General features: G+C 42.3%; 1 pseudogene; it reads left to right on the top strand.

The window, feature by feature from the left end:
- The window catches only part of LOC100725496 (small ribosomal subunit protein eS1-like), a 69,710-nt pseudogene that overhangs the window by 21,337 nt on the left and 24,997 nt on the right, over nucleotides 1–23,376 (top strand).

The following is a 23,376-nucleotide window of genomic DNA, read 5'->3' as shown; positions in this document are numbered from 1 at the left end:
AAAGTAGCAGAATAACAGCAAGTAACACAATGCAACAGCAGTGGCCCTCTTTTGGGCCTCATATTCTATTCAGGCTCCCCGATCTTAGGGCAAGTAGCACTCACACCAGAGTGGGCACCCTTAGTCCTCGCATCACATGATGAATCAGTCCCAGAGCCATGTCCTTAATCCTGGCATCACACTCTAGGCCCAGTCACCTCCAAAGAGTACTGCCGGCGACCCCATGAGGCTTTGGGGGGACATTTAGATTCCACCTGTATCACCGCCATAAGATGTACACAGGAAACTCTTCAGTGGACCCACACACATCTTCCATAACATTCCTAAACTCAGACGAGACATGCGATGCTCACATATCTCTAGCGGTCAAAACGATGGTCTTATCAGATGACTGGATAGCTTTGGTTTCACAATTAAAGTAATACTATTTCCTTCAGTGTCATAGCTTCCAATATATAGCAATTCTCAAGCTGACACATCAAGTTCTAACCTTTTAATCTTATTTACACTGATATATGTATCTGCATGTGTATAATAATTTTATATATGTGGGTTCATATTTGATAGAGGTCCACTTTGACTAGTGTTATTTATTTTTTTATTGCCCTCATTTTCTCTATCCACACAATTCCTTCTTATCCCACCTATGACTGGAGGCTAAAGCCACGGTCTTGATTTGTGTGTCTGCTCCTATCATAGACAAACACACACAAACACGTGGAATCATGTTGGACCACGTCCACCTTACAAATTGGATCATTTTACATAGATCTTTCTTCATTCTCTTTTCTTATTCAGTAACACTTTGCCAGCTATGATGGCAGTTTGCATTTGTTCATGTTTTTGCTTCCTATTAGCAATGCCTCAGCAACTATCCTCATAAATACAGCTTCTCATGATGAGACTTTTATTTCTGAGGAACATTGTCACAGGAGGATTGTTGTGAGTTCAAGACCAGCCTGGAGTACAAAGTGAATTCAAGGTCAGCCTGAACTCCATAGTAAAACTTTGTCTCAGAAAGACAAAAAAAATAAGTGCTACTAGCTACACATACAGATGCCTTTTCCTTAGCATCCCCTATATGAGTCTTTAAACTTCATTGCCAGTAGTATTTCACTGATACTTTTGTCTATTTTTTTCTTAGTAACCAGTGTGCTTAATGAATCATATTGATTCACTTATCTAGAAACTGCCTTTTTTTTTTGGAAATCATCTCCTAAATTGTCCTCTCTGGCCTCAAAGTTGAGATCCGCCTGCCTCATCCTCCCAGAATTCTAGAATTCCAAGCATGCACCACCCAATATGCCTGGAAAACTGCCAGTACTTTTACTGGATTGTCTGTTCCTACGTTGCCTCTTGAGTGATGCTCCAGCAGTGTAAGCAGAAAGCACGTAGAAGTCTCAACTAAAATCAAAAGTAATTAAAAAGAACATGTGAGAGGAAAAGATGGGAAGTGGGGATTGTGGTCAGCTTTTCCTCAGGCCAGTGATAACAAGAAGGAGGATCTCCTTCACATGCAGCCCCTGGCCAGTGGGGCTTCTGTTCAGCTCCAGAGGAGGTTCCTGTAGACTCCTGTGAGCAGGAGTGCGGAGTCTAATTAACTAAGGGGTTTGGGCATTAATTCAATACCTAAAAAACAGCTCTCTGAAAAGAAGATTTTTAAAATAGACCAGCTCTGGTTTTCTTAGATTTATCAGAGCAAAAAACAAACCAGACATGACCTGTTCTTGATGTCCACTGAAGATGGTCCTTTCCGGCTTTCCCAGAGTGCTTTGCAGGCACATGGCTCAAGGGCAAGGGAAGGGAAAGCATTCCCTGAAGAATTTCAGTGAAAACAAAGCAGCATATATTGATGAGGACTCACAGCAAGAGTGTGGGAGACCACAGCCCGCGCAGCTCCATCCTAATAAGCCAGTACAGTGAAAATGTGAGCAGTGGATATTTCTCAAGGAAGTTGTACAAATGTCTAATAAGCCCAAAGATAAAGGACATCATTAGTCATACAAATCAAAGCTGTGAAAGGTTATCTCTCCACACCAGCTGGGATGGCCAGAACCAGAGTCAGGGAATGACAAGCGGTGGCAAAAGTGTGGAGAAAGATAAACACAGTTTCTTCTATTACTTGTTCTAGAAGAATAAGTAATGTGTGCCTCTGTGTGTGCCATTTGTGATGAGCACGAATTAGCTTTATAATTCATCAGCATAATTAATGTTGCAGTCAGGGGCTGTGTAGAGAACAACTAAAATCAGGACACGGAGTTTATAATATTATTTTTATGATGGTCACCCAGAGTTAACACAAGAAAATTCAGGAAATCTATCTACAACACTAAAGACATAGAGTATTTAGCCAATGGCCTGAATCCCGTAGCAATACCCCACATGAGTCCAGATGAAGACCCAGAGCTCATGCCTCCCATGAGTCCAGCTGGAGGTCTCGAGCCTATGAGAAGGACTCAGTCTCTTTTACGGATCCATGCTGGGAAGGCCCAAAGGTCAGTGATGGAAGCTAGAAAGTCTTTGCCAGCAGGGTGATGGAGCTGTGCTGATAGGTTGAGGGTTCTATGCTGGAGCCAAGAAGTCACACTCACAGCAAAGACCAGGGCTGCCCTGAAAAGCACCACAGCCATCCTCAGTGACATGGAGGCCCCAAGCTCCTTCAACAATAAGCACAGTCAAGTACATGCCAGAAAGCCAGTGTGATGAGTCCAAGCAGCACACATCTTCCCCTCCAGAGCTAGGAAGCAATGCTTGATTTGAGGATCAGAGCTTCTCCAGAAGAACCTAACGGCTCAAACAGCAACACATAGGAGAACCCACAATGCCGCAGTGCCTCAGCACACAGCTTCTCCTTCTCCACTTCTCTATTTATTCTGGCAACTTTCCTCAGGTAGGACATCTACGCTCAGCAACATGCTGATGTAATCCAGCTGGCATTAAGCTGATCACCAGTTTTTAATCCATAACAATTAAAAACTCCAAACAAGAAAAAGTGAAAAAAGAAGAAAAAACGGAAGCAAAGCTTTTGTAATAAGGAAGGGAAGAAAGGTTAAAGGAGAGAAGGGGCATGGGGAAAAAGGGAATCAGGTTAAATCATGTACAAGTACAAATTCTCTGTGATGAATGTGATACTATGTATACCTAAAATGAATGTGATTATGTATACCTAAAATGTACCAATAAAGTTAATTAATTAAAATTACAAACAAGAAAAAGAACACTAGAGAAACATCACTGGAACTGAACCTACACTTCAGATCCACAGTCCTTTATCTCCAAGTTTAGTTTCCTGTACAGTGTTGTGAGTTGACTACGTAGACATGAACCCACTATATGCTAAGGAAATTACACAGAAAGGGACTCAGCTATGAAACTGTCTCCATAGTGTGTCTAAGGAAACACAATAAAAATAGTTTTGGAACACTTGTGGTAAGACTACTACACAAAGATTGATCACTGGACGTCATGGAATTGAGTACCTTTCACGTCTCTGGGGACAAAGTCCAGGAGTATTTTATGTGCCACATGAAATACGAGAGAGGAAATAAGCAGAGATAAGATTTCAGAAACTTAGTATGTTAAATAGATTCCATTCATCCTTCCTCACTTTCCAACAGAATCCCAGACATTTGCTTCAAGTCTGGAAAAGATGTGGATCCAAGAGCCTTTGTTGATTTTTTTTTCAGTGATTTGTACTTCCTGTGCAACCTTGAATAGAACACACCATGAACGTTGACAGTACTGTAACTTAAAAGCACTTTGGGGGTGTGGGAAAGTGTGCTTTCTGGGCACAAATGGACACACTCACATCCCAGATCTATCCCTCACTGACTTAAACAACTCACTCAACCTTCGTGTGCAGTCAGCTTCCCTGGCTGGAATGGACCAGAGTACAGGGCTCATCCTAAAAATCGTTTCTAGATACTTTTATGAAGATTAAATACATTAATATGGTGAAATATTTTAAGTTGACCTTGACACTAAACCAATTTGTGCAATAAAAAAATTCCACAGCACTGGCAACTTTCACACATATGGATTTAATGTGATTATTTCTCTCATTCACTCAGCACACATTATTGATTAAAGGCTTCCCACCTGCTGGCCACTTTGCTCCTTATATGTTAATAATAGACTTTAAATAAACCTGCTCATCTCTGTGCTGAGCAGTCCAATGTTTGCTTCATACCGCATAGGATACCCTTCCATTCACCCTTCCTGCTCAAAGCACAACCACAGAAGACGGTGTCACTGTGCAGTGGTGGCAGAAGAGCCCCCTGGAGGAGGCGCAAGGAGATCCCCAAAAGCAGTGCTGTGAGACCACAAATCACAGGACCGTGATCCAGACCACAAGTTTGACCCTGCAACCTTAGGAGTTTGGTGACTCCCAGGGAGGCCTGGTCAAATTGAGCATTGCATCCCTTGGGACCCCTGAAAATCCACATTGCATATGCCAGGGGTTCAGGGTGACAGAAAGACCCAGAACACTGGTCTGACAAAAAGTGCTAAACCTCTCTTTCCACATCTTTTCCTCCTGGGTTTCATGGAACAAAAAGCTCCTATGCACGCTGTTTGCACAAAAGCACTAACTATGGAGCACTCGTGACCCTGGAGATCATGTTGTCAGCAGCGTTACTGCACTGAAGCCTAGCACAAACTCCAAGAGCTGTCTGCGGTTTCAGAGAGACTTCTCAGCAATGCGCCCCACCGCCATGTGACACAGCACCCTGTGTGCCCCCAAAGCTCAGGTTCACTCCCCTACTCCTCTCTCTCTGGTCCTTTTGTTGAACAGCATACTCAAGATGCAAGTCACCAGGGGTTTCTTTCTCCTAATTCAGAACAGAAATAAGTACAAACCCCAAAAGCTAATAAGGGCTCAGTCATAAAGGAATTAAAGATTCTACCAAAATACACAGTTTGGTGTTACTTTTACCTGGAGAACCATCAGATTCCTATAGCATTATGCTACCTGACCTTGGTTCTGGTGCTGATTTTTCCTCAGCTGGTGCAGAGCAGAGGGCTTAGTAAGGTGGGAAGGAGATAAGCAGCTGGCCTTCCTCATCATTGCTCCCGAAGAAACGCTAGTCAAAATTGTCCTGAAAAATGTACATAGCTGTAATCCAGGCACTCTAGGAGGCTGAGGCAGGAGGCGAGTCCTAGCAGGGGAACTAGGTGACTTAGGGAGATCTCAAATTTTAAAGGGGAGCTGGGGTTAGGAGTGTCACTTATTGTGAAGGCCCTGAATTCCATCCCCCCAGTACTGAAAAAAAAAGGCAAAAGGGGGAGGAGCACGGGGAAAGAAGGAAGGCAGGAGGAGAACCATGGAAGACAAAGGGGGCACTGAGGAATTCACTGACCTGGAGGCACTGCCCCAGCCAGGCCCCTTGCTGCCTTCCACACTGGGGTCCAGGCTTGGGTAACAACAGCCGACAGAACCCTCCCCACTAGCTCTGAGGGTTCCCCCAGCTTCTCAACTGCAGGCATTCTCACATGCCTGCCCTTCTCTAGGGACCTGAGTCAGATTGTCACTGAAAAGCTATAAAATTTTTATAGCAGCAAGAATCCATTGATCATTGAGTAAACCATACATGTAGTAAAAATTCTGTGTGTCAGATTCAGGAGCCAGGGCACAGCAGGTCATGCCTGCCACTGGACTATTGCTTGGGGGTTTCCTAATATCAGAGAACCCTTTCTTCATTGTGTGTCTCATCTGTTGGCTCACCTCCCCCCAAAAATACAAATAAATGACCAAAACATGTAAGTAACATTGAATAGCATTTTTAAAAACAGGGAATCAAAATGTAGAAATTAAGTTGACAAAGAAATCATGTTAGCTTGAGGTTTTTGAGGATCCAGATGTTATTCTTGAGCTGCCCAAGAAAGATAAAAATTGATGGAGAGGGCACTGGGAAGGCAGAGGGATTTGAGATATTTGCAAGATTTCATTGGGGAGTAATGGGGGATCTCCTTTCCAATAAGGGTCATTTTGTCTGCAGCGCTGCAATGCAAAAACAACTGACAATGCCCTCAGGGGCTGAACTGCTGTCTGCAGAGGAGCTCTCTGCCTCTCCTGGCCGCTCCCACTAGGCTTGCACCCTGACTAGACCAAGATCAGCCATATGGAACCCACTCGACATCCCTGGGTAGGGTCCTGACGCTAAATAAGGTACAGGAGGAAAGAACCACACTGGCCCCTTCTCCTCCAAATTTTCCCCTGCTGAGAACTGTGGAGCAACGAACCTCCCACATTTGATGATCTCCATTTCATCTGAGGGAGATGCTTTTCTATCCCTGCAAATAAGAGCACATTTTGCCCACCTACTCCTCACTGAGAGGGGAGCAGCAGGCTCCAGCCCCACCATCCAAAGGTTCTTGATTAGCAGACTAGGACCACAGGTCATGTGTAATTGAAGGAGTCTGCACTGCCACAGCCCCTCATCCACGTGGAGGGGGACAGCGGGAGTGGTCACCTCTTCCCTGCTTCCTGGGGCAGGCACACCACCCTCTTCCAAGTGTGTGGTCAGCTCCATCAAAATAAACAGCAGTTATTCCTCGTATGAGGGCTGGGAGTGACTCCACTCAGCAGAAAGAGACACTCAAATGAGGCTGGTGCCTCTCCCTAGACCTCTTCATGAGCTCTGGAAACACGCCAGTGGAGCTCCATGATGCAGGAAAGCAGGTGGACTCAGTGTAAAGCTGGTCCCTCTCCATACACCAAGCGGTCAGTCAGTGGGCATCTGCCACATGCCTGGCATTGCCAACACTTAGTGTTCTCACCAAGTCCTCCAAGAGTCTTGTTCCCAAGGCTGCAGTCAGAGACAACACAAAGACATGCAAATGATAAGTTGTGTAGGATACTCAGCTGGGGAAGTGACTGGGGATTTCTACCAATCCAGGCCCCCAAATGCAGGTCTGCATCTGCCCAGCAGTTGCACCTTGTCTTAATATGAAAATAAAAGCACTGTCTACTCCAACAGAGGCCCTGAATGAGAGGTATGGCATATAGTCAGGTGCCAACAGGCCACAGTTCTGGGAACAGGTGTCCCACGAATGTCTTATCCCAGGCAGATGTCCCAAGGATGAACAAATCTCTCAGTTAGTCACTGCCTCAATCTCCCCATCTGTAACACGATCACTGTCAGGCCTGGCCTGAGAGTGAACTTTATGACTGCTTAACCCACACTGATAATAGCTGGCTCTCAGCACAAGAAGTAAGGGCCATAAAGACACTTAGGACCGGACCTCAAGTCGGCCTGACACCAACTCCATCTACACACCTGCACTGATCCTCTGGGCGGCTGTGACCTTTACACACTCATCTGGGTTCCAAATCCACAGCCCCAACCAACCGTAATCCTATATGTACTTGGCCTCCCCTCCAGATAGCTGCTGATACCCTTCTGGTGTCAGCCTGCCTGTCACAGGCGGAATAAAATCCAAGCTCTCCCAAGGCCCCAGCCTCCAGGGCTTCCTCACACTGCCATTATATAACAGGCACCGATGGGTTCCTTCCTATTTGGGCCTTGAAGGAGTTGTCATAAGGACCAAACTCAGGTTACTAGACAAAAGAGTCCTAAAGAATGACATGTTTATATTAGAATTCCTTCTCTCCTCTGGCAGCTGTGGACCAGCAAGAAAACACTTGCTGCAGTCAGGTCAGGAAAATGACAGGAAGCTGCCATGTATCAGCGAGACAGCGTTTGTGCAAAGGCCCTGCTGGGCGCTGCTGCACGGCTGCATGCCTTCTCAGGAACTCCACTGAAACTTCAAATCAATGTCTTATTAACTGACTGTCAAAGAAACAAATAGAAATTAACATCGTAAGAAAGAATGCCAACAAACTTTGGGAAAGAAACAGAAAAGGAACTTATTTTCTTGAGAGCAGACAACTTGGGTTTCTCATAATTTCAGAGTAGTGGTTGCCATGCAGTTCAAGCACTCTTTGCTGACATGGGCCAGCAGTCAACATGCACTTCCAAACACCTGATCCCCTCACTCTTCAGGGTAGAGATGCGGATTCAGATGTGGGATCAGCAGAGTTCTCAACAGCTCATGCAAAATAATCCAATTTGATTAAGCTTCCCTGCACAAAAGAAAACCTCAAGCCCATGTTTAGGAATTTCCTTGTATCTAACATGAATTTCACAAGTTCCCCCACTTCGAGCATTGCTAACAGTCCAAAATACACTATGAAATCATCAGTGTGATTCTGTTTATCCAAATTAAGCACAAGACTAAAAATTTCACATTTTAAGATGCTCTATCTAACTATTTTCCACGTGCTATCTCTGATTTATAGATGAGTTTGTTTTCTGGCTAAAAATCCGAATTGACGTTATTGTCATTAGGTCATTCTATGATCACTTACTGTAAGTGCAATGCTTCTGAATTTCTTTTTGTCCAGTTTATCTCCCAGTTACAGGGTGTGTTTTTAGCCTTGAAAGTAAACAAAATGCATATTCTCCAACCTCCAGAAAACCTCAGGATTTTAGGAGAGAGAGCCATTCTGGGGTCTTTAGCTGGAGGTCTTGCTTCATAGGAAAGCAGGCTGTGTACCCACTCTGGCCTTCGTGTGTCTCCTGTGGGCTCAGAAAGGGATCAGCAGAGAGAGAGCCCTGTGAGTAACCTTTGCCCATCGTTATGCAGGTTCACTCTGATTTCAACAACACCAAGTTCTATCGCGGGCATTAGGTAACACAGACACATAGCAGTATCCTTTCTCTGAAAGCAGACGCTTAATTAAGAATGTATTTACCGCCACCTCGTGGAACGGGGCAGACATAAACTATCAAACTCGAAAACGTTTCTCAACTTCAATCAGGTTGTTGCTCTGGGAAGGAGGCTGTCTGTGCTGATCTCTTCTTACAGGATCATCTCACATCTGGCAAGGGGAAAACTTCATCTGTTTCATGAACTGTCATTGCCTGTCAAAAAGGAGATACCAAACACAGGCAGCAGATTGCCAGGCCTGGGAGCATTTCCAAACCTCACTGATGGTGCCAGGGACTGAACCACAGTCCCAATAATTATATTTACAAGAACGGGATTGCCCATAATCTCTCTAAAAAATAATGTGATTCACATCTGTATTTTATAGAAATCCATATATATATATATATATAGCTATGTTTGGATTTTAACCTTAACCTAGAAAATTAGCCTGCTCCAACAAAAGCATTTATAAATGCCTGCCCTCTGATGATCACATCTTTTGCTTTAGAGGTCCTCATGCTGTAGTTTATTCTCTAGAGACATTTCTACAGCTCTGGACACCTCTAAAGATGGCACTAAAGTCTTGCCTAGCAGAAAGACACTGTTAGATCAATACTTCTATCTGACTTCCCTCCGGGTGAATTATCTCATCAATGTATATTTAAGGTTTAATTATGAGCACTGTTTTGGATTCTACTTTCCTTGGTGGTTCAGGGGATTGGACCTAGGATGCACCCTAAGAACCCATAGTAGTTTTCACTTGGAGTAAGTTAGCTTTGCACAGCTCTTCCTGGCAGCTACGATTGCTAACACAAGCTATACACAGCACATTTCCTCTGAGTTTCTCTGAGTTATCCAGTGGTAGCTGACATCAGATGACACACACAAAGTGCAGGAGCACCACAGCACCCAGCAGTGAGCACCTTCCTCCCCAAAGTTCATGTTTTAATGGAGGAACAGCACTGACTCAGACTGGCACCAGGGTCACTGCAGTATAATTCTCTTTACATAGCTCAGGAGGTTCTGAATCAAAAGGTCAGCACAGGAGGGAGAGGAAGACGTAAGACTTTCTCAGGAATATTCAGGGGTCTGGACCAACAAAATACGAATATTTGAGAGGGAAAAAATGAAACAAGGCCAAACCCAGAAAGGGAGCTGAGCTGAATGCTCTCGTTTCCCAGTGTTGATCAGGGACACAGTAAGTTCCGGGATCACATTTCCAGAGCATTGTCAACACTAGAAGGGGACCTAAAGGGTCAGAATCCCTGGGGGTGGAAGTAATACAAGGAAAATGAAGTCAAGGACAACAGCAGGTTGGAAAACAGCATTCTTGGTACTGTGTAAGAGGTCCTTTTTTTTATCACTAGGTCTTCAAGAAGAAAAATAAAAGAAAATCCAATCAGAAATAGAGAAGGCTCCTGAGACCTTTCTGAGGAAAGAAAGAAGTCAGTTACCAAATATTTATCCAGAACATCGCGTTTGTCATCTGTACTATTCACCAAAGATGCCGGCTCTCCCGGGCTCAGGGCCTGGGAAAGGATTCTACCTTTCCAGTTCCAGGAGGCCCGGGTGAAGCCATAGATTAGTTGTGGCGAATGAGTAGAGAGCAGAAATGGCACATGTCATCTCCAGGACAGAAGATCCGATGGCTGCTGCAGGACTTAGAGCTCTGCCCCATCTGGCAGAGCCCCGCGGCCACTCAGCCATCCTGGAGCTCAGGGAGAAAGCCAGGACCTGCCCACACGCACCTATCATATGGGGGGGGCGGGGAACCAGCCTTTAGAGCATGGGCCACTGGCTAGTGATGTTTGTTCCTGCTGCCTGACAAAAACAATCCTGCAGAAGCGTTAGGGAGGCAGTATGACTGTCTCTGAGAAGTTTAAGAAGTCTGTGAGTGATAGGGCTGTGGGAGCCTGAAGCTTCAGAGAGGTATAAAAGGTGTGGCCTCTGCAAAGAAAATCTTGCACTTAAAGGTGACTCTGTCTTCTCAACAGAAGACCAAACCCACCCTCCAGGCCACTCTCCCGGCCACTCTCCCTTCATCTTAGGAAAGCAAGAAAACGTACCCATTGATTGCAGCCATGTTAATCAACGATACAAGGGTTCTCGGGGAGGAGGTGGGGCATCTCTAATTTAAGTCAGCCTTTTTAGGAGAGAAAGCTAAGCCTCAATATGGAAATGTGAATTTTTACACAGGATTGTGGCTCATGGCCTTTCTTGCTTTTATGTGAGGGAAACATTGCTTTCTCTTCCTCCCTCTCAAATACTTCCTGGAGTGGGAGGGGCTGACACTGGCTTCATGAGGGCAGCCATGTAAGACCCTAAGGAGGACCTGGGTCCTTAGGCTGAATGCACACAGAGCTGCACACATCCCTTGCTCTGTTGAATTTCTTCCCGGGGGTTCACCAGCCATAGCAAGAGTCTGCTGGCAGTTCTGGCCCAAACCCAATAGGTGCCACACAGCTGGAATCCCAGCACCAGAGAGGCTGAAGTAGAATCATCAAAGGTTTAAGGCCAGCCTGGGCCACAGTGAGAGTCTGCACCCTCCAAAACACCCCTGGTCCAGCACCCATCTCTTCAGGGCTGGGGTTAGAGAAGAGAAAACTGCCCCGCATGATGCCCAGAGAAGTACCATGCCTGGACCTCCAACTCAGAGGACACTAGATCAGCCGGGACAAGACCCACTGTCGTTAGCCAGAGGCGCCCGTGGGAGGCTAAAGAGTCGCCAAGAAGGCAATGAAAGAAGAAAGGCACTGAGGCACCACATGCAGTACGGGTGGCAGACAGCTAATGTCACATGGTGCTGGTTCCTGCTCTAAACACAGACCAGAAAGACACAGTGTCACCAAGTGACACCAACCCAGAAGACTTCTGAAAGTAAGTCGAGCACACACAGGAAGTCAGGTGAGGTTATATTTCTGTAATCCAGCGGAGAAGATTTCAGGTTGATAGTTGATGACCACAGCCAAAGCAATAGGCTGACAGGACCCATGGATGTGTCCCATTCGTGTGTTCCGCTGGGAATTTCTACCATGAAACAATGAGCTGACAAGCCCACGGCACCTCGCCCTTGACAAATGCACCTTCATTCCCCATTCAGTGCCTGTGAGGAACACTGGACATGGAGCCCCAACAAAGGCAGATAGATCCCTGTCCTGCTGGGCCGCTCAGCATGAAATGAGGTTAAAAAGGCAAGCAAGTGTGTACTCAGGCCGTGACATGAACTGACTACATTCCCTGAAGTTTCACGCTGGAAGACCCGCCCCTAAGGCCATGCAAGTGATGTGATGGAACTCTTCTTTTTTGTGTGTATTATTAGTTTGACTTTCTGTTTCACTTTATTCTTTTAATTTTTTATTAGTCCATGTTTGCAGTACACAGTGGTTATGTTACCTGTGGGAAATGGTAGTAATGTAACACACATCCCACATCTCAGTTCCTTTGTTCATCCCCTCCTTTTCTGTCCTCCCCGTCCTCCCGTCTCTTGATCCCTTCCCATTTGAGAAAGATGCACTGAGTGAAATCTACTCAGTTTACTGGCTGTATCACTTTAGGCAAATGATGTCATCGTGTGTGAAATGAGATGAAGTTATGCCTTGGGAGCGCAGTGAAGATTCCATGAGACAATCCTGCTACAAACCTCCCTACTTCTTATTACCCAGTTCTTATTTTGCTGTTTATTGAGAAGTTGGGTTTCTCACATAAGAGAAGCTCTGTGATATGTAAACTTGCACGTCTGCTTATTTCTCATATGTCAGGGTCTCAGGGTATATCCATTTCCCTAAAATGTCTCCAGCTAATCCTTCTTCATGGCAGGGCCTCCTGGGAGGTCACTGGGTCATGGGACTCCACTCTGGTGGGTCGACAAAGGTGGACTCAAGGGTGTCAGTCAGGTCTCTTGGAACTGACATGTTTCCTGCAAGAACGGGCTGTCCACTCTGCGTCTGTCTTCCACAAAGCCTCAGCCACTCTCTACATGCTTCTGCCACTGGGATCCCATCCTCAGTGAGGCCCCACTGCAGCCAGCAGATGCTCGAGCTATGCTCTTGAGCCTCCAGAATTGTGAGCTAAGTAAACACTTTTCTTCATAACATGCCTGGCCTAGGGAGTTTTGTTACAGCAGCACAAAACAAACTAAGACAGTTCATGCTTGCAATTGTGATACAGAGCATGAGGGATGCACACAGTATGTGTGATTAAGGAAGAGGTGCTAGGAACACTTTAAAACAGGGCCTCTCTGAGGAGCTGACTCTTGAGAAAGAGAAGGAAAGGCTAAAGGCCCCAGGCAGCCTGGAAATAGAAACTTGTCCTTCAGGGAAAATGGAGGAACTATATAAGTGCAATGAGGCCAGGGCAGAAAGAAGGAGTCCGGAAAAGTGAATTTTAAGCTTATTTTAGCACAATGAGAAGTCTTTGAAAAGATTTAAGTAGAAAAGCAAAATCATTTACATTGGTCTCAGATGATCATTGCCACTGAAATGAACTAACACGCACTGAGTTTTTACTGTATGCCACTTGTCCTGGGTACTTTTGATTGTCTCGTGGAATCTTCACTGCACTCCCAAGGCATAACTTCATCTCATTTTACACACAATGACATCATTTGCCTAAAGTGATACAGCCAGTAAACTAAATAGATTTCACTCAGTGCACGCATAGCAAGTGGTGTCCTGCTATGGAGAGAGAGTTCAGGGATGGCTTGTTCCTAGAGATAGCTTAGGGTGTGCTCCCAAAGGAGACCCTTAGAAACAACATACAGCACCTGAAATCCATAGGTTCCTCAGATAGATAATACTAATTGTATAGTCAGTTTTTGAAAGCTGGTTACTAGTAAAATAGATATTCATGCAGTAATTACTGCATTTACTTTATATCATTAGCTTTTCTCAAGCAATGAATACTGAAAGTATAAGCCATGGCACATGGGGTCTAACTCTGAGAAGCGCTCTCACTCTGACCCCTGAAGGACCAGCGATGTGAAGTAACCGCTTCCTAGACTAACAGTGATGTCAGTCTTGCAGACAAGAAAACTCCTTCACAGAGTCACTACTCTGGCTTCATGCAGCACTGTACCTTTGTTACCTGCACTGATAGGAGTCGGAACAAGTTGGCACTCCTTGTCCTCACGTCATTTAATATTGATGACACAGATGGGCCCTTCTACATGTGGGCTCCTCCAACAGGCAGACATTCAGATGATCAGATGTGAGATGAGATGAAAGACCACAGACAGGACCACCCATAGACAGGCTGGCCTGTAACAGGCCCGGCTGATAGATAAGGAGCCACTGCATTTTGATTCTTTTATTTCATGAGACTCAAAAGCCAAAGATAAGACTCCCTATCCTAGCTTCAGTTGGCCACATGCAAGTGAGTGAATCCAAGACACTGACTTACCACACTGCATGAATCACTTAGCACCTGCCACCATCCACTGTGTTGGGAAAGGCACCTTGTGCACACTGAGAAAGTGGTAAAATGTATAGCTAAAACTGTCAGTGAGAGAAAGGCTCAAAGGTTTCAGTTTCAAACAAGCTGGTTGTTTCACAAGCTTTTTCTTTAGTCCATTGCTTGCTGTGTTGAATACCCTCCTCATAACAGGTACTATGTTAAATGCTTTACAGATAGTGTCTTTATTATATACAACACTCCTGAAAAACATAAGAGGCTATTGTCCTCATTTTATGAAGGAGGAAAGCGAGATTGTATGGGGATTAGTAAACTGACTGACGTGAGACAGTTAGCATCTTATCCAACATCCAAAGCCTCACGCACTGATCACTATTCATAAATCCAATTGCTTCCCTCTACCCACTGCCCAGATACTAACTCATCTGTTTGGAGCATCATGAATTGCTTTTTCATCTTTTATGCATATTTCTCACACGGAATGGTGACTATTAGATCATGATAAGTGTCACCCACAATTTCAGAAAAACCTGAGTCATAAAATCACAGCCTTCAAAAGGGACAAACCACGTACAACAACAGGATGGAATCAAATATTGCATACTGAGACATGAACTGAAAATCAGAACAAGTGCTCAACAACCAAGGAGATTACAGACATGGAACCACAGGTGGCCACCTCCCATGTATGTCACCCTGCCACACTGAACTCATTCCATCTGTGCTTCTGATGCTCAGCATTTAGTAAGCATTGTATTTAAAACTGCTTTGAAGTTCACTTAGAAAGCGTCTAGCATAAGCCCTCATTGCTCTGTAATAACTATATGCTGTATTTAAATATAGTATTATCTGGCTTAATTACCTCCTCATTTACCAAATTTAGTTCTAACTGAGCCTTGGTTGTTTTCAAAAATTAAATCAGTCACCTAAATATAAAGATTGTCCACCAGTCAAAGATATTCAGTAGAAAAATTTTGTTTACTGTTTGTATTTCTTCATTTGAGCAGCATGTGTTCATCAGATGCCCATTTTTGGATTGGGTCTTTAAATCTTGGAAGACTGATTTTTTTTTTTTTAGTTCTTTATACATTCTCCATAATAATCCTTTATCTGAGGAAGAGCTGGCAAACATTTTCTCCCACATAGTTGGTTGTCTCTTCACTCTGTTGGTGGTTTCTCTTGTTGTTCAAACACTTTTCAATAGGATGAGATTCCATTGTTGATTCATTGCAATAAGTCCTGTGCATTCTACTTTTTATTCATAAAGTCTTTGCCTATACCAATGTCTTCAAGAGTTTTACCTACTCTATCTTCCAGCAGATTTAGTGTTTCTGTTATGTTATTAAGGTTTTTAATCCATTCTTATTTTAGCTTAGTACAAGATGAAAGATACCGGTCCAGTTTAATCTTTGGCATGTAGATTTCCAGTTTTTCCAACACCATCTATTAAAGAAATTATTTCTCTTCCAATGAATGTGTTTTGGCATCTTTGTCAAAGATGAGGTAGCCTAGGGAGTCTGCAGTTATGTCTGTATCTTCTAATCCATTCCATTGATCTTCAGTTCTGGTATTTGTTTTTTGGGGGGTGTTTTTGTTGTTGTTGTTGTTGTTGTTGTTTTGCCAGTGCCACATTGTTTTTATCACAGCAAATTTATAGTATAATTTCAAATCAGAGATTGTGATACCTCCATCTTGACTTTGTTGTCCAGGATTGCCTTTGCTATTCTAAGTCTCTTCTGATTCCATATGAATTTCAGGATTGTTTTCTCTAATTCTGTAAGATATACTATTGGAATTTTGATTGGAATTGCATTGAATCTGTATAACAGTTTTGGAAGTATGTCCATTTTCACTATGTTCCTTCTTCCTACCCAAGAACATCAATCTCCTTTTTCAAAGTGCTATAGTTTTCAATGTAGAGGTCTTTACATCTTTCATTAAGTTGATTTCTAGGTATTTCATTTTTTGGATGCTATTGTAAAAGGTATAGTTTCCCTGATTTCTCTCTCAGTGAGTTTGTTACCTATATAGAAGAAAGCCATTGAATTTTGAGTGTTGACTTTATAACCAAATACATTACTGAATTTGCTTATTAAATCTAGAAGTCTTTTGGTGGATTCTTTGGGGTCTTCTGAGTAGAGTATCATATCATCTGCAAATAATGATAACTTAACTTCTTCCTTTTTTATCTTTATTCCTTTTATTTCTTACTCTTGTCAAATTACTGTACCTAGTTTCCAGGATTATGTTGAATAGGAGTAGAGACAGTGGAAATCCTTGTCTTGTTCCTGATTTTAGAGTGAAAGCTTTCAGTTTTTGTCCATTTAGTATGATGTTGACTGTTGTTTTGTTGTAGATGGCATTTATCAGATTGAGATAAACTATATATTCCAATTTCATGTAGGGGTTTTTTATCACGAATGGGTGCTGGACTTTGTCAAAAGCTTTTTCTGCACCTATTGAGATCATCCTATGATTTTTGTCCCTGGCTGTTAATATGATGTATTACATCGATGGATTTACGTATGTTCACCCCTGCATTGTTGGGGTGAATTCCACTTCATCATGGTGTACAATCTTCGTGACAATTTGCTGCAGTCTGTTTGACAGTATCTTATTAAGGATTTTTGCATCAATGTTCATTAGGGAGATTGGCCTGTAGCTCTCTTTTTTGGTTAGGTCCTTCTCTGGTTTTGGTATCAGGGCAATGCTTGCTTCCAGGAATGAATTTGGGAGTATTGCTTCCCTTTCAACTTCTTTGACGAGTTTGAGAAGTAGTGGTGTTAGGTCTTCTCTAAATTTCTTGAAGATTTCAGAAGTGAAATTCATCATGGCCTGGGCTTTTCTTCACTGATAGGTTTATAATTACATCTTCAATTTCACTTATTGATGTAGGTTATTTAGGATTTTTATATCTTCTTGATTCAGCTTTGGTAATTCCTGTGTGTCTAGGAATCTGTCCATTTCTTCTGTGTTTTCCATCTTGTTAGGATACAAGTGTTTAGAGTAGGTATAGATAAAGGATTTTCTGGATTTCTGCAAAGTCTGTTGTGATTTCACACTTCACATTCTTAATTGCATGGATTTGAGTCTGTTCTTTCCTTTTTTTTTGATAAGGTTGGCTAAGAGTTTGTCAGTTTTATTTAATCTTTCAAAGAACCAACTCTTTAATTCATTGATTCTTTTTACTATATTTTTAGTCTCCAGTGTCTTAATTTTTGCTCTGATCTTTATCATTTTCTTCCTTGTATGAATTTTGGTTTTGGTGACTATTGTTAATTTCCTATCAGCTTGTTTTGAAATCATTATCATTTCTATTGTTTTTTATCTTTAACTTCTTTAATAAATAAAAATGAATAAATCTTGGCTGTAGTGAATGAAGTTGAAATGCACAGGGAGGCCCACAGATCTCTGTGAGATTCTGGTTTGCCCAGGGGTGGGTTCCTGGGTCATACCACAGTTATAGTTCTCTTTTTCAAAAGAAACTCCATGCTGCTTTCCAAAATGACTGTACCAGTTGACACTTCCACCAGCAACGTCTACGTCCCTTTTCTCTACACCCTCATCAACAATTGCTATTGTTGTCATTTTTAGATCAGCCCCACAACAAGCACAAGGTGACATCGCATGGTGGCTGTGACACTTAGCATGCCTTCACACACCTGTTCCCCTCTGCATGTCTTTTTTGAAGAAATGTTTTTTTGGTTTTTTTGCCCACTTTTCTTTAATAAGCTTGTTTTACCAGCTTTTGCTATGGAGTTTTGTGGGCTGGATATTAACCTATTATCAGATGTATATCTTTGCAAATATTTCCCCTCATTTCATAGTTGCTTTTTCATCTTGTGGTTGTTTCCTTTGCAGACTTTTCAGTTTTAGGCACTCCAAGTGGCTTATTGTTCTTTTGTTGCCTAACCATACATTCCTTAATGTGTGAGCCTGAGGTATACGAAGGTATCAGGGGTTTGGCTTTTTTGGAGTAGATGTCTGTTTGGTTGATTGGTTCTGCGTTTATCCTAAAGTAGCACAGTTTTGATTATTCATCCATTAAGATGTTTGGGGTCTGACTGTGGGTCCATCTTTCCCCACAAAGAATGGCTATCATCAAGAAATCACACAATAACAAATGCTGGTGAAGCTGAGGGGGGAAAGGAGCCTTTTTCTACTGCTGGTGAGAATGTAAATTAAGTACAGCTACCATGGAAATCCTTAGGGAGATTCCTCAAACACTAAAACTAGAAATTTGATTTGACCCAGTTATTCCCTATGTATTTTCTTGAAAACCTTAAAGCATCATATTATAGTGATCCATGCATACCCATGTTTATAGCAACTCAATTCACAACAGCTAAATTTAGACATGGTCTATATGTCCAATAACAGATGACTAGATAGAGATAATGTAATATTTTTATACCGTGGAGTACTATTCTGCTATGGAGAAGGACACATATTAATAACTTGTAGGAAAAATGGATTCACCTTGAGTACTTAATGTCAAGTGAAATAAATCAGACGCAAAATCTGAAATATCACATAGTTTCTCTTATAAAGAAACTCAAAATGTAAATAATTTAAAGAGCAAAAAAAGATAGTTTCTCTTATAAAGAAACTCAAAATGTAAATAATTTAAAGAGCAAAAAAAGATAGTTTCTCTTATAAAGAAACTCAAAATGTAAATAATTTAAAGAGCAAAAAAAGACAACAGGAAAAATGAGATAGATCTTTTGGTAAATGGGAAGGGCAATTTTGAGGTGCAAGGAAGGGGAGATGAGAAAAAATAATACAAAGACTAAAGATGTGTTCTGTACATGTACCTACTTCCCATAATGAATATAGTCATTGTGTACTACAGGATGTTTTGTGTTTGATTGTTAATAGCAATAGTTGGTGGTCTTTGGGCCCCTCAGTGGGTGCACATCTTTATCTTCCATCAATAGACATGAAGTTATACAGCCAATTTTGCTTTTCAAAAATACTGATATTTTTCTCCTCAAAAATAGTTGTTTGTTTTGAATTAGTACATGAATACACTTACATGATCTTTACTCGAGTACTTTTAGAAAACATAATTTAGGGCTGGAGCTGTAGGTCAGTGTCAGCGCACTGCCTCGCATTAATGAGGCCTCATGTTCAACAACAAGACTGAAAAAAAATCACTACTGAAAATAAAAAAATTAGTATGTAAACAAATAGAAATATGAACAAGTAATTAAAACCAGCTTGTCTGTTTTCATGTATTCAAAGTATGTTTTTAAGAGCAAATAGTAAAGACGCTAAACATAGATTTCTGCTTAGATTATATTAATTTGTAGAATAAGCAGGTTATATAGAAATGAGTGAGTGGTATAGGTGTTTTACTTTCCCGGGCTTTCCTCCCAGAACTTGTTATGTTTAAGAAATATTTCAAATTATGTTAACATACTGTCCTTTTCTCTTTTCTTTTACTGTTTAGATATAACATAAATTCAGAAAAGAACATAAATCAGAAGCAAAACACTTCAGAAATTTTTCATAAAACAAAACCCAGGTCATAAAACATGACAAGGACTCTACTTTTGGCCCCTCCCGGGGACAGCCCTCCCTGGAGGACATGGCATGTGCCTCCTCTGAACTTCATATAATGTGCACTTTCTGTAAAGATTGCCTTCCCTATACATTTCTGAAATTTATGTCTGTTGTTGCATATAAGTGCAATTTATTTTCATGGCTGTATCACATTCTATTGTATGAATACAGTAATAGTATAGACATATAGAGATATATAAATATATATAGATACCTAACTTAGATGGAAATACTATTGGCAGTCAGACTGGGCTGGCCCAGAAAGAATCAGGATGATAGATGAAAATACTATGGTCGGAGGTGCATCTGTTGGCGGCCAGGCCTCAAGATAAAGATGGAATGATCAAGCGATAACACCTGGTCTAACAAAGACTGCACAGGCATAAGTCACCGTAACGGGTGACCAAGGCAGCCCTGGACCCCTCTCTTCCTGAAAAGCTCTGTTCTTTCCATGCACATTTGCTACATGACCCACTTCCCCACTGGGTCAATATTACCTAAGTGATTATATTTATAATCTTATGAGTTGCTCATAGCATTAATCCACATTGTACCCACCTCATGATTTTGCTCTATAAACTTGCTCTGTGAAGTGAGTTCCATGGTCACCCACCCAGGTCCCCTCCTGCCTCTCAGGAGACTCTCTCTCTCTCTCTCTCTCTCTCTCTCTCTCTCTCTCTCAAAAATGTCCTACTCTTAACCTTCATTGTCGCTTAGATTCTCTTTTGACTTTGGGAAATGTGGACTTGGTGTACCTCACATCAAGCAGGTTGGAAGTTGTGTTTCCCCTGTACCATGTGCAGGGCTGATTCCTATATCAGTCTAATTTAGTTCTATATTATGCTATTGTGTGGAACACACATACACCAAAACATTGTGTTGTTTATAAGAATTGAAAATTTAAAATGACTCTCCTTTGTTGGGAGCCCCTGAAGCTGGAAATTGACCACACACGCAATGATGGGCATAGCAGTCTCAAGAACAAAGAGCACCTGGGCCAAGCCACATAAAGAAGCTGCTTCAACCCAGAAAATACCTAGCCCCAACACAATCTGAACAGTGGGTTGCTAGGACAATGGGGGAGCATATGACATTAAAGTTGCTAAAAGACACAAATAAACACACCTACAGTGAAGAGGCAATTCTTTTCCTCCCACAGGAGAGAGTCGCCACCTGACCCCAGCTTTAGTCTCTTTGTTTTTCTCAACCTCTCACCATCCTACCTGCCTCCCCCAAACACATTTTGAGTTGCATGGGTCTCAGCACTCCCTATTTTATCTGGCAACCTTAACCCTGGTAGCACTTCACAAAGTCTGTAGAACTGACTACAGTACTCTTATTTTAAAAATAAAAACTAACCAGGTGTGGTAGTGCACACCTGTAATTGCAGCACTCAGGAAGCTGAGGCAGGAGGATTGCAGCATGTTCAAGGCCAATGTGGGCCACACAGTGAGTTCAAGCTCAGCCTGAATTACATACAGAACCCTGTCTCAAAAAATAAAATAAAATCTAAAGCCATGCGCTATAGTCAGAGAAGTTGCATCTACACAGTAAGATTAGAGATTTAACTGTCACTTAATTCTGGTGAACAGGGAAGACAGAGAAACTGGTTTATTCTAGACTACATCCTCTTTCACATTATGTAAAGTGCAAAACACTTTACATAATGAACCATGCCCTACAGCCATCTACATTCATTAAATCACCTGGAGCATGGGCAAGTCTCTGCACTATTTTTGATGTATAGATAGCCTCAAAGGTGTTATTTGCTTATAAATACAGAAGTTGTAGTTATAATGATGTTTATTGTTTCTAGAAAGTCCTTTTATTCTTCAAATCATATTGCAAATAACAAATTAATTCATCTCTATCCCCATCCCAGGGAAGAAAGGAATTACTTTTCTTATTTTAAACTCAGAATCTGAAAACCCAGATATGAACAGCTGGCCATAAGCCACAGAGTAAACTTCAAGCCTACAATTGAAGGTCCTGGCTCCTGCACACATCTAAGGGAAACATTAATAGCCTACCTAACAAAAACTGTTTCCATTCTCTTTTTCCTTCCAGAAATAAAGGGAAGAGAGAGGATGCAGAAAAGACTGAACTTTCGATGACCTGCTAAGTCTCTGTTCTTACTCTAAGATTGAGATGGAAAAATAGCCCAGCCTGAAACTCCCTCCTCTCCCAAGACCTAGCTCTGAGCCCTGTTAAAGTACTCTGGCATAATACAGAAATAAAAGTACAAAATGAACAGGTTTATTGAGTTGAGAACGTGGGAAGGGGCACACTACCCATGGCGGCTGGGCCGTCTCCTTTGACCAGATACAGAGGGTTATATGACCTCTGACTGAAGTGGTGCATGGGGCAGGTACTGATGACATGTGAGGAGCAGATTGGAATTCCCTTTGCGTGCAGCTGGGAAGGGGAGTTGCAATTAGGGCTGAAGAAGAGGAGGAAGTGGTAGATGTTCCCACTTTGGCCTTCTGCCACGTTAGACCACCACCATAATTGTACAGTAATTTATACTAGGGCAAGAACCTTCCAAGCCCCATCTGTCAGATAAAGCTGTGTTCTCACTTGGTCCTGTTTTAACCACAAGTTTAGAGCAGTTTCTGTACCTTGCTGTGCCCATTTCTTCCTGTCCTGCACCTCCCAGTTATCTCACTCACCAAAGCCGCCTAAACATGTTAAGTTGTAAACCTGTCTGCTCACGCTTTCCTGTCACAGCTCTATGCATCTCCTCTCCCAGCCCGCTCTCGGGGCTCAGCATTTGGAGCATGGAACTCCACTGGGCCAGCTGGCTTAGAAAGGCTGGATCACTCCACTCTCTGGAGTGGGACACTGGTAAAAATTGCTGTAACAAGATCTCATCCTCAATAGAGTTTTGTTTTCTGTAAAAATGAGAATTCATCAAGAACACAAAGCTCAGACAGAAAATAACCACTAAAAGACAGGAAAATATAAAATTATAAAATCTAATGAGGTCCAAAAGAAATTCCAGGATTAAATTCCAAATGAGTGTCTGCGAAAGATAGTCTGCATCCACATTATTCTGCTGTGATACATAGCTTCTGTCTTCCACTGTGACTGTAGAATTTACAGTGAAAACTGTGGGACCAGTACAATAAAGTTGGTCTAAATTTCTCTCTTGACTTTTCTAGCCACAGTACTCATGACCAGAGAATATTTGTCCTTGAATGAATACTGACCAACCCAGGTAGCTCAGGTAAAACAACTGGGCCAAGGAAAACACTCCCCTTCACCCATTTGAGTTGGGGAGCACCCTACAGTCACTCCTCCTTCCACTCATCTAAGAAAGACAGAAAATACTGTAACAAACACCCAATAAAACTTTGAAAGTCTAGGCAAGAGCATATGGTATTGGATCTCCTGCCTTGATCTTCAGTTACCTTTCCCCTACTCAGACCTTATTATATGAGTCAGAAATATGCATCTCATCTCAGACATATAATTAAGATCAGAGTGAATTTTGAGACAGGCATGCACGTTAAATGCCCCCTGCTCTGACTCAACACCCTATTCATCATTCTATCCATCTTACCTAGAAACCCCATGGGAGGAACCCAGGCTGGGGTGCATATCCTTTAAATTTTGAAAGCCTGATTTATCTGTGTACAGTGTCTTTTACTTTCCTGTTATCCTGGCACACTTTCCCATTCCTTTCATATT

Source organism: Cavia porcellus, unplaced genomic scaffold (genome assembly GCF_034190915.1).
Source record: "Cavia porcellus strain 051 isolate PalLab524CR breed Dunkin Hartley unplaced genomic scaffold, mCavPor4.1 scaffold_2, whole genome shotgun sequence".
NCBI classification, from domain to species: domain Eukaryota; kingdom Metazoa; phylum Chordata; class Mammalia; order Rodentia; family Caviidae; genus Cavia; species Cavia porcellus.
This window is presented reverse-complemented; position numbering and strand designations above follow the sequence as displayed.